General features: G+C 44.4%; 1 pseudogene; it reads left to right on the forward strand.

The window, feature by feature from the left end:
• The first annotated feature begins 1,556 nt into the window (after positions 1–1,556).
• On the forward strand, positions 1,557–15,977 carry LOC140076083 (E3 ubiquitin-protein ligase TRIM7-like; annotated as a pseudogene).
• Positions 15,978–17,768: the final 1,791 nt, after the last annotated feature.

Here is a 17,768-nt window from a genome sequence, read left to right on the forward strand (position 1 = left end):
ATGCTGCCCCTGCTGTTTCCTGTCCATTTCCGTGGTGTTTCCATCCTTTTCTGAGGTTCCCAGGTGATTGGCCAAGCTTCCCTGTGCAGATCCTTGGTCCCCTTGAAAAATGCTCGAGTCTCCCATTGACTTCAATGGGGCTCGTTATTCGAGACGAGCACTCGAGCATCGGGAAAAGTTCGTCTCGAATAACGAGTACCCGAGCATTTTAGTGCTCGCTCATCTCTACTTACAACCCTTCTACCAACCTCATAAAATAAAAGGATAGTGGGAAAAGTGAACCCCACATAAAGCAGACGTATGATAAATGTTAATAACTTAATTTGTTTTCACCACATTCACCCTGTTTTCATAAATAAATGACTAATAAATATCACTCAAATTTTTTTGCTAACATAAAGTTCAATGTGCCATGAAAAAACAATATCAAAATCACTTTTTAAAATTAAAGTTCTCCAAAGTTATTATCATCTAAAGTGACGCTGAAAACAAGTGTTGGTGATAAAAAAGCTTTTTTTTTGTAAGTTTTAAAAATAAATGTATACATTTACGATATCGCCACAAGCATAATGAAAAATAAAAAATAAAATTTCACGTATCTTGTATGTTTTTGCTTAGATTTTTTAAATGTATTCTACTTGTTAGACAACAAAAATAGTCCAAAAATAGTCCAAACAATTTAAGGAAAAAAACACATAAAGAAAACAAATGGCACTTGTAGCATTAATAGACATCTAAATTCAGAGTGTAGAAGACCCGGGGGGATCAGGACTATAATGGCTCTAATATAATAATTATATAGTGATGGGCCATATTATACTGCAGGGACAATGATACCATTTTTAGATTTCTATAGCAGGACAGAGACCCATAACTTGCACAATGAACCCTAGAAAATAAAAACCTCTAACAAAGTAAAATCTTTTCTTCCATCTCTAGTAAAAAAGAAGTATTGAAATATAATAAATAATTCCAATAAAACAACAAGTAGAATGAATATAAACTCCATCTCATCCATTAAAATAGGCGGCAACACGGGTATAGAGACCAAATAACATAAAGTTATGTACAATCTGCACATATTTGGTATCTCCATAATCGTAGTGACCTGTAGAAGAATGTGAAATGTTATTCAATATCACAATACTTAAAACAGTTAAAGTTTTTTTTCTCAATTCTCCAACAAAAAAGGTTAATACTAATTAATTAATCAGCCAAAAGAGAAACTGAGGCCTAGTTTCCATCCCAGCACATCCTGGAGAGGTGTGAGACCCCCGCCCTGACATTACCCTCACAATAGTAACGTCTCCAGTCATTCAGGTGCTGATGCTGCTCCCCCGGCTCTCAGTGCAGGTGAATGGGGGAAATACACATAAAGACAATGAGAATGTAAATCCCTTTCATTATGAATAGGTCTGACAGTCACACCCAGGACCACAGGGGTTGATGCTTCTGCAGGACTCTCCGCCCTCTTACTGTATATAAGATGAGGTTTCAGTCCTGAATCCTTCAGATGAGACACAACTTCTGCTGCTCGTGTATTGTGAGTGCGCTGGATGTACAGGAGGCGGCTGGAGGATATTCCTGTCCTGACTGCAGAAAGAAGCATCCGTGACGTCCGTAATCACCTAAAGAAAAAGAATCTTGGGAATATAATGGAGAATTTATCTACTCAGCCTAAGATGAAGGAGACCAGAGTCTGTTGCACCTACTGCGATTCTCCAGAACCGGCTGTAAGAACATGTCTGCAGTGCGAGGCTTCTTTCTGTGAGAAACACTTACAGAGACACAGTAAGTCCTCAGAACATATTTTGGTTGATCCTGATGTTAACCTGGAGGAAAGAAAATGCTCCACACACAATGAGGTACTGAAATACTATTGTCCTATGGATTCCACCTGTATCTGTGTGTCCTGCTGGGTGGCTGGAGATCACATGGGACATGAGGTGGAGATATTGGATGTGGCCTCTGAGAAGAAGAAGGAGAAGCTGAGATCTGCTGTTGAGAAAATGAACTTGGATAAAATGGAAGCAGGAAAAAAAATCCAGAATCTCACAGATCATGGGGTAGAAGAAGAAAAGAAATTATCTGGACTCACTGAGAAAGTCACTAATCTGTTTACTGATCTGAGGAAGAAGCTGGATGATTTAGAAAGCAGAGTTCTGGGTGAGATCTCCAGACAGAAGGATCAGGTGTCACTCTCAGTCTCTGACATGATCAGACTGTTGGATTTACACAAGGATGAACTGACCAAGAAAATTCATCAATTTGAGGAGTCATGTGATATCACAGATCCATTAACCTTCTTACGAGAAGATTTATTCAAAGTTGATGTCAGTGATCGGAGCTGTGATGGCATTGGAGATGTAAGAGAAGCTCAGAGTTTGGATGATGTCATAGTGTCACAGATATTATACAGAGAACTGCTGTGCTTTGCTGATGATCTGAATAATCTGAAAAGAACGAGCCAGTTCCTAGTGATGGAGAAATCTGAGGTATTAATGGATATAGACACGGTTTATGATAACATTAGAGATGAGCGAGCACTAAAATGCTCGGGTACTCGTTATTCGAGACGAACTTTTCCCGATGCTCGAGTGCTCGTCTCGAATAACGAGCCCCATTGAAGTCAATGGGAGACTCGAGCATTTTTCAAGGGGACCAAGGCTCTGCACAGGGAAGCTTGGCCAAACACCTGGGAACCTCAGAAAAGGATGGAAACACCACGGAAATGGACAGGAAACAGCAGGGGCAGCATGCATGGATGCCTCTGAGGCTGCTTAATCGCACCATTATGCCAAAATTATGGGCAACAGCATGGCCATGATAGAGTGACCGAATGAGGCTAGATAGCATCTAAAACATCCAATAATTGACCCTGACACTATAAGGGACGGCATGCAGAGGCAGCAGCAGCAGTGGCAGGCTAGAGAGTGTCATAACGACATACCCTAAATGGACTCAGGTTTCACCAAAGGAGGTGAAATGATTTCCTATGTGAACAAAAGGTTGACGGTATATTTAGTCGATAACACAGCATGGTGGGGACATAGTGACCAAGTTCCATAACGTATCTGGTGAAACACCCGAAAAATGAGCCTGACACAGCTCTTTTGATAAGGGGACGACATGTGGAGGCAGCCAAGGAGACGACTTCCATGATTAAGAGCGACAGTATGGGGCATTCATATTGCGCTGCTATGATTGCAACTTCAGGTCTCCAGCATGGCGGCGACAGATGGGCCGAGTTCTACTATGTATCTGGTGAAACACCTGAAAATTCTGCCTGACACAGCTCGTTTGATAAGGGGGTGATGTGCTGCATATCCTCTTGTGCTCCAGCGTCTGGGGTATAGAGAGTTGAAATGAGACATTGGTGGACGCTGTGGAGGATCGTGGAGGCAAAATGGACAGGAAACAGCAGGGGCAGCATGCATGTATGCCTCTGAGGCTGCCTAATCTTGGGATGGAGCTGGCGGTCCACTGCCAGGCGAGCTTTCGCCTGTCCAAGCCCCTGTCTCTCGGCTCCTCCCCACCCAAAATGGGCCTGGGGGCCAGAAGCGTTTACTTTGAAAAAATTATAATTTTCAAAGCAGGCCGGGTCGTTTGAATATTTCACCTAGGAATAATGGAATAGCATAGTGGTTCTATTTTTAATATTTTTTACGGAAATGGTTCCATGATTAAGAGCGACAGTATGGGGCATCCATATTGCGCTGCTATGATTGCAACTTCAGGTCTCCAGCATGGCGCCGACAGATGGGCCACGTTCCACTATGTATCTGGTGAAACACCTGAAAATTCTGCCTGACACAGCTTGTTTGATAAGGGGACGATGTATGGAGGCAGTGAACTAGTAGTAGATTAAAGGTGCTGCAGTTAAAACTATGTTAGTTGGATCTTGAGATGGAGCTGGCGCTCCGCTGCCAGGCGAGCTTTCGCCAATCCAAGCCCCTGTCTCTAGGCTACTCCCCAAGCAGCACTTCTAAGAACCTTTTGTATAAGATCAAGTGTAGTAGCGTTCTTATAAGTTTAGGATATGGCGGGTGAGGGGAATGTAAACAGATGCGCAAGAAGCGCTGAAATAATATTGGTAAATGATAAAAGTTTGCCAGTATATTTTGTGGATTACAAAGCAGGGTGGCGACAAAGTTAACAAGTTTCTTGTGGAAGCCATGAAAACAACCCAAAATTCTGCCTGACACAGCTCCTTTGATAAGGGGACCATGTATGCCTACAGTTCATGCCAGTCGCTGCACTGGCTGCCAGTCTCCTTTCGAATACAGTTTAAAATAATAACCCTCATCCATAAAGCTCTGTATAATGCTGCACCCCCCTACCTTTCCTCTCTTATCTCAGTCTATCGCCCAACCCGTGCTCTTAGATCCGCCAGTGATCTTAGATTAACCTCTACCCTAGTGCGGACCTCCCACTCGCGTCTCCAAGACTTCTCTAGAGCTGCACCAATTCTATGGAATGCTCTGCCCCGGACTATCAGACTAATACCTAACCTCCAAAGTTTCAAACGTGCTCTTAAAACCCATTTTTTTAGGCAAGCCTATAACACTCATTAACTGCATGAAGTTTTAACTCTTCTACTAACCCGTCCTGTGTCGTCCTCCCATCTGTTATCCAGCAACCAACAGGCACCAGACTTCTCTGCAGTCCCATTCACCCTGGACCTGGTATATAAGATGACGGCTGAGTGGTTCAAGCGACAGCAATTCCATTTATTATATTTTGTTCTATTCCCTAAGAAGAATGGCTTGACCATTAAATATTCTTTTACCTCGTGTTACCCCATCATCTTCATAAACCGTAAGCTCTGGCGAGCAGGGACCTCACTCCTGTTGTTCCATACAAATGTTGTGCTCTGTTATATTACATTTGTATTTGTTTCCTATGATTTGTAAAGCGCTACGGAATATGATGATGCTATATAAATAAAGATTATTATTATTATTATGGAGGCAGTGAAATAGTAGTAGATTAAAGGTGCTGCAGTTAAAACTATGTTAGTTGGATCTTGGGATGGAGCTGGCGCTCCACTGCCAGGCGAGCTTTCGCCAATCCAAGCCCCTGTCTCTAGGCTACTCCCCAAACAGCACTTCTAAGAACCTTTTGTATAAGATCAAGTGTAGTAGCGTTCTTATAAGTTTGGGATATGGCGGGTGAGGGGAATGTAAACAGATGCGCAAGAAGCGCTGAATCGGTAAATGATAAAAGTTTGCCAGTATATTTTGTGGCTTATACAGCAGGGTGGCGACAAAGTTAACAAGTTTGATGTGGAATGCCCTGTAATAGCTCTTGGCCAGTGTGCCTTTTATCGGCTAGGCTCAGCAGTTTGAGCACCGCCTGCTGTCGCTTAGCGACGGCACTGCTGCTGTGCTTAGAGCTACCGACTGATGGCGCCATGCCCACGGATGGTAATTCGGAGGAGGAGGAGGTGGGGTGGGAGGAGGAGGAGGCCTTTGAGACCTGGACCGAGGTAGGCCCCGCAATCCTCGGCGTCGGCAGTGTATGACCAGCCCCAGGGTCAGACTCGGTCCCAGCCTGCACCAAGTTAAGTGTAGTAGCGTTCTTATAAGTTTGGGATATGGCGGGTGAGGGGAATGTAAACATATGCGCAAGAAGCGCTGAAATAATATCGTTAAATGGTAAAAGTTTGCCAGTTTATTTTGTGGATTACACAGCAGTGTAATCAACAGATGCGCAAGAAGCGCTGAAATAATAGCGGTAAATGGTAAAAGTTTGCCAGTATATTTTGTGGATAACACAGCAGGGTGGCGACAAAGTTAACAACTTTGATGTGGAATCCATGAAAACAACCCAAATTTCTGCCTGACACACCTCGTTTGATAAGGGGACGATGTATAGAGGCAGCTATATGGACGACTTTTGGAGGTAGCAATGGAGACAACGTGTGGAGGCTGCTATGGAGACAATTTAATTTGGATTGTGCCTGTATGTGGCAGTCCAAAAAAGTTTTCAAACCAGAGGAGCAGGTAGGTGGCCCTCCAGAAAAATGAAATAGATTGAGTGCCTGTATGTGGCAGTCCAAAAAAGTTTTCAAACCAGAAGAGCAGGTAGGTGGCCCTCCAGAAAAATGAAATAGATTGAGTGCCTGTATGTTGCAGTCCAAAAAAGTTTTCAAACCAGAGGAGCAGGTAGGTGGCCCTCCAGAAAAATGAAATAGATTGAGTGCCTGTATGTGGCAGTCCAAAAAAGTTTTCAAACCAGAGGAGCAGGTAGGTGACCCTCCAGAAAAATTGAATAGATAGAGTGCCTGTATGTGGCACTCCCAAAAATTGTTTAAAACAGAGGACCGGGTCGGTGGCCCTCCAGAAAAATTTAATGCATAAAGTACTATAGCTAGAGCCAGTGGGCCCTGTCAAAAAATAGCCAGTTTCCTCTGCTTTACTGTACAAAGAGGAGGAGAAGGAGGAAAATGAGGAGGAGGAGGAGTGGATAAATTATTCAGGTTGAGCTTCCTTCACCTGCTGGAGATTGGAAATTATGAGAAATCCAGGCTTTATTCATCTTAATAAGCGTCAGCCTGTCAGCGCTGTCAGTCGACAGGCGTGTAGGCTTATCGGTGATGATGCCACCAGCTGCACTGAAAACCCGCTCGGACAACACGCTAGCGGCAGGGCAGGCAAGAACCTCCAAGGCGTACAGCGCCAGTTCGTGCCACATGTCCAGCTTTGAAACCCAGTAGTTGTAGGGAGCTGTGTGATCATTTAGGACGATGGTATGGTCAGCTACGTACTCCCTCACCATCTTTCTGTAAAGATCAGCCCTACTCTGCTGAGACTGGGGACAGGTGACAGTGTCTTGCTGGGGTGACATAAAGCTGGCAAAAGCCTTGTAAAGCGTACCCTTGCCAGTGCTGGACAAGCTGCCTGCTCGCCTACTCTCCCTCGCTACTTGTCCCGCAGAACTACGCACTCTGCCGCTTGCGCTGTCAGAAGGGAAATACTGTTTCAGCTTGTGCACCAGGGCCTGCTGGTATTCATGCATTCTCACACTCCTTTCCTCTCCAGGGATGAGAGTGGAAAGATTTTGCTTGTACCGTGGGTCCAGGAGAGTGAATACCCAGTAATCGGTGCTGGAATAAATTCTTTGAATGCGAGGGTCACGGGATAGGCAGCCTAGCATGAAATCTGCCATATGCGCCAGAGTACCAACGCGTAAGAATTCACTCCCCTCACTGGCCTGACTGTCCATTTCCTCCTCCTCCAACTCCTCTTCTTCTGCCCATACACGCTGAACAGTGAAGGACTCAACAATGGTCCCCTCTTGTGTCTCGCCAACATTCTCCTCCTCTTCCTCCTCATCCTCCTCCACCTCCTCCGATATGCGCTGAGAAACAGACCTGAGGGTGCTTTGGCTATCAACAAGGGAATCTTCTTCCCCCGTCTCTTGTGAGGAGCGCAAAGCTTCCGACTTCATGCTGATCAGAGAGTTTTTCAACAGGCCAAGCAGCGGGATGGTGAGGCTGATGATGGCGGCATCGCCACTGACCATCTGTGTTGACTCCTCAAAGTTACTCAGCACCTGACAGATATCAGACATCCACGTCCACTCCTCATTGTAGACTTGAGGAAGCTGACTGACCTGACTACCAGTTCTGGTGGAAGTTGACATCTGGCAGTCTACAATCGCTCTACGCTGCTGGTAAACTCTGGATAACATGGTTAATGTTGAATTCCACCTCGTGGGCACGTCGCACAACAGTCGGTGAGCGGGCAGTTGGAGGCGGCGCTGCGCTGCCCTGAGAGTGGCAGCATCTGTGCTGGACTTCCTAAAATGCGCACAGATGCGGCGCACCTTCGTGAGCAAATCAGACAGATTGGGATATGTCTTGAGGAAACGCTGAACTATCAGATTTAACACATGGGCCAGGCATGGCACATGTGTCAGTCTGCCGAGTTGCAGAGCCGCCACCAGGTTACGGCCGTTGTCACACACAACCATGCCTGGCTTCAGGTTCAGCGGTGCCAGCCACAGATCAGTCTGCGCCGTGATGCCCTGTAATAGTTCTTGGGCGGTGTGCCTTTTATCGCCTAGGCTCAGCAGTTTGAGCACCGCCTGCTGTCGCTTAGCGACGGCACTGCTGCTGTGCCTAGAGCTACCGACTGATGGCGCCATGCCCACGGATGGTAGTTCGGAGGAGGAGGTGGAGGAGGGGTGGGAGGAGGCAAAGTAGGCCTGAAACACCTGGACCGAGGTAGGCCCCGCAATCCTCGGCGTCGGCAGTATATGACCAGCCGCAGGGTCAGACTCGGTCCCAGCCTCCACCAAGTTAACCCAATGTGCCGTCAGCGATATATAGTGGCCCTGCCCGGCAGCACTCGTCCACATGTCCGTGGTCAGGTGGACCTTGTCAGAAACGGCGTTGGTCAGGGCACGGATGATGTTGTCTGACACGTGCTGGTGCAGGGCTGGGACGGCACATCGGGAAAAGTAGTGGCGGCTGGGGACCGAATACCGAGGGGCGGCCGCCGCCATGAGGTTGCGAAAGGCCTCGGTCTCTACTAGCCTATAGGGCAGCATCTCCAGGCTAAGCAATCTGGAGATGTGGACATTAAGGGCTTGGGCGTGCGGGTGGGTTGCACTATATTTGCGTTTCCGCTCCAGCGTCTGGGGTATGGAAAGCTGAACGCTGGTGGATGCTGTGGAGGCGACGATGGGGTTTTTGTGGCAGGGTCCTGGGCAGGGGGCTGACTATCAGCTGACACAGGGGAAGGAGCAGTGGTGTGCACGGCCGGAGGTGAACGGGCTTGTTGCCACTGAGTGGGGTGTTTAGCATTCATATGCCTGCGCATACTGGTGGTAGTTAAGCTATTAGTGGTGGAACCCCTGCTGATCCTGGTTTGGCAAATGTTGCACACCACAGTCCGTCGGTCATCCGGTGTTTCCTTAAAGAACCTCCAGACTTCTGAAAATCTAGCCCTCGCCGCGGGAGCCCTCGCCACGGGAGCTTCACTAGTTGACACATTTGGCGCTGATGCACCAGCTCTGGCCCTGCCTCTCCATCTGGCCCCACCACTGCCTCTTCCAACCTGTTCTGGTCGAGGACTCTCCTCCGTCTCAGAAGCACTGTGTTCACCCGGCCTATCAACCCAGCTTGGGTCTGTCACCTCATCATCCTCCGATCCCTCAGTCTGCTCCCCCCTCGGACTTCCTGCCCTGACAACAACTTCCCCACTGTCTGACAACTGTGTCTCCTCATCGTCGGACACCTCTTTACACACTTCTTCCACTACGTCAACAAGGTCATCATCACCCACAGACTGCGACTGGTGTAAAACCTGGGCATCGGAAAATTGCTCAGCAGCAACCGGACAAGTGGTTTGTGACTGTGGGAAGGGTCCAGAAAACAGTTCCTCAGAGTATGCCGGTTCAAATGCCAAATTTTCCTGGTAGGGGGCAGACTGGGGGGGAGGAGGCTGAGGTGCAGGAGCTGGAGGAGTGCTGATTTCGGTGACATGGGTGGACTGCGTGGAAGACTGACTGGTGGACAAATTGCTCGAAGCATTGTCGGCAATCCACGACATCACCTGTTCGCACTGTTCTGGCCTCAACAGTGCTCTACCACGAGTCCCAGTAACTTCAGACATGAACCTAGGGAGTGTAGCTCTGCGGCGTTCCCCTGCTCCCTCATCAGCATGTGGTGTCTCACCCCGCCTAGGACCACGGCCTCTGACCCCTGCAGTAGTTGGACGCCCACGTCCCCGCCCTTGTCCTCTACCCCTAGCCTTCGGGTTAAACATTTTGAAAATGAAAGTTATAACTTTAATTTTTTTTTTACTTTTTTTTGTGTTTTTTTTGTGTTTTTTAGTTTTTAAAACCAAACGATGCTATCCTATTGCTATGGCTATTTTCTAGCCAAGTATGAAAGAACACTGCTATGCCAGATGAGATGACGCTGAGTTATTAAAAAAATAAACGTAAAATAAAAAAGGAAATGGCAGACTGTGCCTAATTGAAATACAACCCCTAATAAATTTTCCCACTTCGGTCTTTGCGATGGATATGTGCGTCACTAAGCGCTAAACACAACGGTTGCAAGTCTCACTACAAATTCCTCACAATTTGGTAGTAGATGCACTGCAGCAAGGACAGCCACCAGAAGATCAACCAGAAATCAAATATATATAACGCTATTGTAGGCGTAAGTAAGCCGTTTGGATTCTCCTATGGCTATTTTCTAGCCAAGTATGAAAGCACACTGCTATGCCAGATGAGATGACGCTGAGTTATTAAAAAAATAAACGTAAAATAAAAAAGGAAATGGCAGACTGTGCCTAATTGAAATACAACCCCTAATAAATTTTACCACTTCGGTCTTTGCGATGGATATGTGCGTCACTAAGCGCTAAACACAGCGGTCGCAAGTCTCACTACAAATTCCTCACAATTTGCTAGTAGATGCACTGCAGCAAGGACAGCCACCAGCAGATCAACCAGAAATCAAATATATATAACGCTATTGTAGGCGTAAGTAAGCCGTTTGGATTCTCCTATGGCTATTTTCTAGCCAAGTATGAAAGCACACTGCTATGCCAGATGAGATGACGCTGAGTTATTAAAAAAATAAACGTAAAATAAAAAGGAAATGGCATACTGTGCCTAATTGAAATCCAACCCCTAATAAATTTTCCCACTTCGGTCTTTGCGATGGATATGTGCGTCACTAAGCGCTAAACACAACGGTCGCAAGTCTCACTACAAATTCCTCACAATTTGGTAGTAGATGCACTGCAGCAAGGACAGCCACCAGCAGATCAACCAGAAATAAAATATATATAACGCTATTGTAGGCGTAAGTAAGCCGTTTGGATTCTCCTATGGCTATTTTCTAGCCAAGTATGAAAGCACACTGCTATGCCAGATGAGATGACGCTGAGTTATTAAAAAAATAAACGTAAAATAAAAAAGGAAATTGCAGACTGTGCCTAATTGAAATCCAACCCCTAATAAATGTTACCACTTCGGTCTTTGCGATGGATATGTGCGTCACTAAGCGCTAAACACAGCGGTCGCAAGTCTCACTACAAATTCCTCACAATTTGCTAGTAGATGCACTGCAGCAAGGACAGCCACCAGCAGATCAACCAGAAATCAAATATATATAACGCTATTGTAGGCGTAAGTAAGCCGTTTGGATTCTCCTATGGCTATTTTCTAGCCAAGCATGAAAGCACACTGCTATGCCAGATGAGATGACGCTGAGTTATGAAAAAATAAACGTAAAATAAAAAGGAAATGGCAGACTGTGCCTAATTGAAATCCAACCCCTAATAAATTTTCCCACTTCGGTCTTTGCGATGGATATGTGCGTCACTAAGCGCTAAACACAACGGTCGCAAGTCTCACTACAAATTCCTCACAATTTGGTAGTAGATGCACTGCAGCAAGGACAGCCACCAGCAGATCAACCAGAAATAAAATATATATAACGCTATTGTAGGCGTAAGTAAGCCGTTTGGATTCTCCTATGGCTATTTTCTAGCCAAGTATGAAAGCACACTGCTATGACAGATGAGATGACGCTGAGTTATAAAAAAAATAAACGTAAAATAAAAAGGAAATGGCAGACTGTGCCTAATTGAAATCCAACCCCTAATAAATTTTCCCACTTCGGTCTTTGCGATGGATATGTGCGTCACTAAGCGCTAAACACAGCGGTCGCAAGTCTCACTACAAATTCCTCACAATTTGGTAGTAGATGCACTGCAGCAAGGACAGCCACCAGCAGATCAACCAGAAATAAAATATATATAACGCTATTGTAGGCGTAAGTAAGCCGTTTGGATTCTCCTATGACTATTTTCTAGCCAAGTATGAAAGCACACTGCTATGCCAGATGAGATGACGCTGAGTTATTAAAAAAATAAACGTAAAATAAAAAGAAACTGGCAGACTGTGCCTAATTGAAATCAAACCCCTAATAAATTTTCCCACTTTGGTGTTTGAGGTGGATATGTGTGTCACTAAGAGCTAAACACAACGGTAGCAAGTCCCCCTGCAAATTCCTCACAATATGGTACTAGCTGCAAATAAAAAAAAAAAAAAGTATAACGTTATTGTAGCCCTAAGAAGGGCTGTTGGGTTCGTGTAGAATCACTCCTGCCTAACACTATTCTAATTGAACAGCCTAACGCTTTCCCTGACCAGCAGCAGCTCTCTCCCTAGCGGCATCCAGACACAGAATGATCCGAGCAGCGCGGGCAGGGGCTAGTCTATTCCAGGGTCACCTGATCAGGCCAGCCAACCACTGCTATCGACGTGTAAGGGTACCACGTCATGCTGGGTGGAGTGCAGAGTCTCCTGGCTTGTGATTGGCTCTGTTTCTGGCCGCCAAAAAGCAAAACGGCGGGAGCTGCCATTTTCTCGAGCGGGTGAAGTAATCGTCCGAGCAACGAGCAGTTTCGAGTACGCTAATGCTCGAACGAGCATCAAGCTCGGACGAGTATGTTCGCTCATCTCTAATAACTAACATTACCCGAATGTCTGCTTTATGTCTCCATGTTTTTTTATGCATTCTCATATTTTTGTAAGATGTTTTGGGGCTTTGAACTTTAGGTACGATTTCTCAAATTTTCAAAAAAATTCAAAATCACGCTTTTGCTGGACCTGCTCAGATTTCAAGTCACTTTAAGAGGCCTAAATAAAAGTAAAACCCCATAAATTACCCCATTCTAAAAACTACACCCCTTAATGTATGTAAAACAACTTTCATGAAGGTTATTAACCCTTTAATTATTTTACAGGGGATAAAACAAGATCAGATGAAATTTTGAAATTTACATTTTTTTGGCTAAATGTTTTTCAAAAAATGTACAAATTCTCAGTGGTTAAAATACCAAAACTGTCCACAAAGTTTGATACCCAATCCCTCCCACGTATAACAATCCCCAATATGTGGTGGTGACTGCTGAATGGGCACACGCCAGGGCATCGAAGGGAAGCTGCGCCATTCACAGCAGATTATGCCTTGTCCCTTTTTATTGGCTATACAATCTTTAGTTTTTGGGAAATTTGGACAAATTAGGGCTTATTTTTTGCGACATTAGATACACTTTACAAATACTTCATTTAAGTGGGTCATTAGCTCATCGATGAGATTTTATTAACTCTTAAAGGTATTTAGGAAAAAAAAATTTCTCCATTCTATGGATCACTACGATTATGGTGATACCCCATTTATAAAGTTTTTTATATATTTTTACAATTTTACTGAATTAAATCTAATACAGAGAAAATCTCATTTATTTTTGTATTTTTATGGAGATATAACGCTAATACTTTTCAGTTGACAGAGCTAGTTTAGGGCTTATTTTTGCGTTTTGAGTTGTTCTTTTCAGTGATACAATTTTGGCTTACATAACTTTTTTAAATCACTTTTTAGAACAGTTTTGTGAAGCGATTTAATTAAAAATGTACATTTTTGGCGAGTTTTTCGGGTTTAGTTTTTACGGCGCTCACCAAACGGGTCCAGTAATGTTACTGAGTTATTGTACAGATTGTTACGGACACGGCGATACCAAATATGTGGGGTTTTTCTGGTGATTTTGTGTTTTTTCTTTATTAGATATGTATAGGGAATGTTTGTGTTTAGGGGACTTTAACTTTATTTAATTAATTCTTTATATTAATTAATGTTTATATGAAGTGTTTTTAACATTTTTTTTTACTTTAACAGGTTGGCTTGTTTAGCCAGAAGGCAGATTTAGCGCACCAGACCCTTGTACGCCGCGGTCACACGAGACCGCGGCGTGAAAGGGGTTAATGCCCGCGATCGGAGGAAACTCTGATCGCGGGTACTAGAGACGGATGCCATTTGTAACATACAGCTGGCACCCCATGGTACCCCATACAGGGGGCGGAACCATAAGCATGACGTAATAATACTGCAAATTGCGGGAAACGCACCTCCCGCTGTGCAGTATTATTATAGCAAATGTCGGGAAGGGGTTAAAAGAGAAAACTTTATTGTCCAAATGTCATAAAACCATAAAAACCTGCACAAATTTGGTATCTCCATAATCGTAGTGACCTGTAGAAGAAGGTGAAATGTTATTCAATTACGTAATATGAGACAGAAAAAAAAAGAACTAAATTGCAGTTAATTTGAAAATTCTCACACAGAAAGTTAAATAATAATTATTCAAAAAGCCAAGATGAAACTGAGGCCTAGTTTCCATCCCAGCACATCCTGGAGAGGTGTGAGACCCCCGCCCTGACATTACCCTCACAATAGTAACGTCTCCAGTCATTCAGGTGCTGATGCTGCTCTCCCCCGGCTCTCAGTGCAGGTGAATGGGGGAAATACACATAAAGACAATGAGAATGTAAATCCCTTTCATTATGAATAGGTCTGACAGTCACACCCAGGACCGCAGGGGTTGATGCTTCGGCAGGACTCTCCGCCCTCTTACTGTATATAAGATGATGTTTCACTCCTGAATCCTTCAGATGAGACACAACATCTGCTGCTCGTGTATTGTGAGTGCGCTGGGTGTACAGGAGGCGGCTGGAGGATATTCGTGTCCTGACTGCAGAAAGAAGCATCCGTGACGTCCGATCTTGGAGAAGAACAGGAATCTTGGGAATATAATGGAGAATTTATCTACTCAGCCTAAGATGGAGGAGACCAGAGTCTGCTGCACCTACTGCGATTCACCTGAACCAGCTGTAAGAACATGTCTGCAGTGCGAGGCTTCTTTCTGTGAGAAACACTTACAGAGACACAGTAAGTCCTCAGAACATATTTTGGTTGATCCTGATGTTAACCTGGAGGAAAGAAAATGCTCCACACACAATGAGGTACTGAAATACTATTGTACTATGGATTCCACCTGTATCTGTGTGTCCTGCTGGGTGGCTGGAGATCACATGGGACATGAGGTGGAGATATTGGATGTGGCCTCTGAGAAGAAGAAGGAGAAGCTGAGATCTGCTGTTGAGAAAATGAACTTGGATAAAATGGAAGCAGGAAAAAAAATCCAGAATCTCACAGATCATGGGGTAGAAGAAGAAAAGAAATTATCTGGACTCACTGAGAAAGTCACTAATCTGTTTACTGATCTGAGGAAGAAGCTGGATGATTTAGAAAGGAGAGTCCTGGGTGAGATCTCCAGACAGAAGGATCAGGTGTCACTCTCAGTTTCTGACATGATCAGACAGGTGGAGCTACACAAGGATGAGCTGACCAAGAAAATTCATCAATTTGAGGAGTCATGTGATATCACAGATCCATTGACCTTCTTACAAGAAGATTTATTCAAAGTTGATGTCAGTGATCGGAGCTGTGATGTCATTGGAGATGTAAGAGAAGCTCAGAGTCTGGATGATGTCATAGTGTCACAGATATTATACAGAGGACTGCTGCGCTTTGTGGAGGATCTGAATAATCTGAAAAGAACGAGCCAGTTTCCAGTGATGGAGAAATCTGAGGTATTACTGGATATAGACTCGGCTCATGATAACATCATTATATCACAGAGTCTTAGATCTGCTTCTTATACTTCAACGTCACAGAACAGACCTGATGGACCCGAGAGGTTTGAGTCCTGTCAGGTGTTCAGCTCCTGCAGCTTCTCCTCTGGGAGACAGTGAGTCAGGCGGAGAAATGGATCATTGGAGTGGCCGGGGAAAGTCTGGAGAGGAAAGCGGTGGGTAACGAGTCATTCATTAGTTTTAATGAGAAATCCTGGGGTTTGATGGTTATTAATAGCCTTGGTGTGCTTCATAACAATATATTTACAAGTCTGGAATCAGCGTCTCCTGTGAAGGTTGTTGGGATCTATCTGGACTATGAGGCCGGGCGTCTGTCCTTCTATCAGTTGTGTGACCCCATCAGACACTTACACACCTTCACCGCCTCCTTCACCGAGCCGCTCTATGCCGCCCTCTGTATGTATGACAATTGTATCCTCACAATCTTAAAATAATTTAGCAAAATTGTGGCTGTAAAATGTAAAACTAAATATCCGACTTCTAAGATCTTCTCATTTCTATTTCTGTGCTGATTCATTACTGATTATATATTAATGGACATTTCTTTTGGTGCCAAAGCTCCAGATTTCCTCCATAGATGTAGAAATAAGTGATAGATATTACTGTTCTTCTCACTTGTACTTTATTAATTTGCTGTTGATGTCTTATGTGATTACTGTTGCATTGTGATCAGAAATCGTTATCTTCTACTAACGAGGAATAGATAAAAATGTCTATTGTTTGTCTGTTTAGATTTATATCCTTTTTATGGTCCCATAATAATGGTTTTAACAAGATGAAATAAACAGTTAAACAATAAAAAGTTTTAAAGCACAATTTATTTTTTCCATGTGTCTGACTGATGGATTCACTTTCTTAGAATTATGTGTCTCTATGGTAACAGACAACAAACAAAAAAATCTTTTTCCTACTTCATATTCTTCCATCTGTCCCTCCTTGTAGAAGAAGGGGAAAGGAGGGATGACGGCTAAATCAGAACACACAAGGTTTATTTATTGTCAGTTACCATGGATACACATAGATCTACCTGTGAGCTGCATGCACAGAAAGATAGGGAAAAGGTCATCAAACCCAGGAAAGTGTTTCATCAATTCTCATGGGATATGTACTGGGATAATAACAGGGATTTTGTTGAGAATGCAGTCATGGACAGTGTAGACCCCTCAGCTCTCTGCAGAGGGTTTATCCACCATTACTGCCTTCTGCTCTGAGTGATGGCTGTGGCCAATAAGTAGACTTTTACAGCTGCCACTCAGAGCAGGAAGGGGGGTTTGTGTGGGAAGTCACTGACAAAAGCTGAGGGCACTTCATGAAGGATCACCATTGGGGGGGGGGGGGCTGCTGCCTACTATGTTACTATGTGATGTTAAATGTTAAAAAACACTGGATACAGATAGAGAGCGATGCATCCCCACAGTCCTCCATAAGTGTTAGATTATGGGTATCAATCTTGAGCAAGCCGTTGCAAGGCTCTTTACTATGTACATCCAATGTCAGGACATAGCAGAAAAAAGGAGACAACAGAGGACGGCGCCTCGGGTGATAACGTCTGCTGTTTCCAGCTGTATCGTAGGGAGAATTAGAGGTGCTCACCTGGTGAATTCAGACAAGCATGGGGATCAGTAATATAGACAACGTGGGTCCAATCTGCTAGGTGTATTTGTAGGGGGTGTCACTGTCTGTGCAGCTCCCACAGCTCAAAATGCGGAGGCACCACTGGGGGTCCAGTAAATGGCATAAGACAAAGTGGACAAAAGGCAAGAGCTGTCGTGGGGCGCTGACAGTGCACTTCCCCAGAAATTCACATACTCCAAATAGTAAAAAAAATACTGATTACTTTGTTATTTTATTATTGATTTTATCAAAGAAAAAAATGAAGGACATGCTTAATATAATGGTCCTCTGTGACGCATTTCGGGTACTCGACCCTTTCTCAAACACAGGACGACAAATGAGCAGGATAATACACATTGACCGTCTTATATACTAATACATAGAAAACAAATGACTTGTGGAACTTCCGGCTCATATTAGGTTAGGTGCGCATGTTCAGAGATGGAAGTTTCACTCTGAAACGCTGGTACGTGTAAGACATTAGTTTTCTATGTATTAGTATATAAGACGGTCAATGTATTATCCTGCTCATTTGCTGGTATGCAGCAAAAATGGCATACGAAGGGAGACACCGTTTTATTGCCCTCCCTGCTCCTCTGACCCTGGTCTCTGTAACTATCCCTGAT

This window comes from Engystomops pustulosus, chromosome 8 (assembly GCF_040894005.1).
Source record: "Engystomops pustulosus chromosome 8, aEngPut4.maternal, whole genome shotgun sequence".
Lineage (NCBI taxonomy): Eukaryota > Metazoa > Chordata > Amphibia > Anura > Leptodactylidae > Engystomops > Engystomops pustulosus.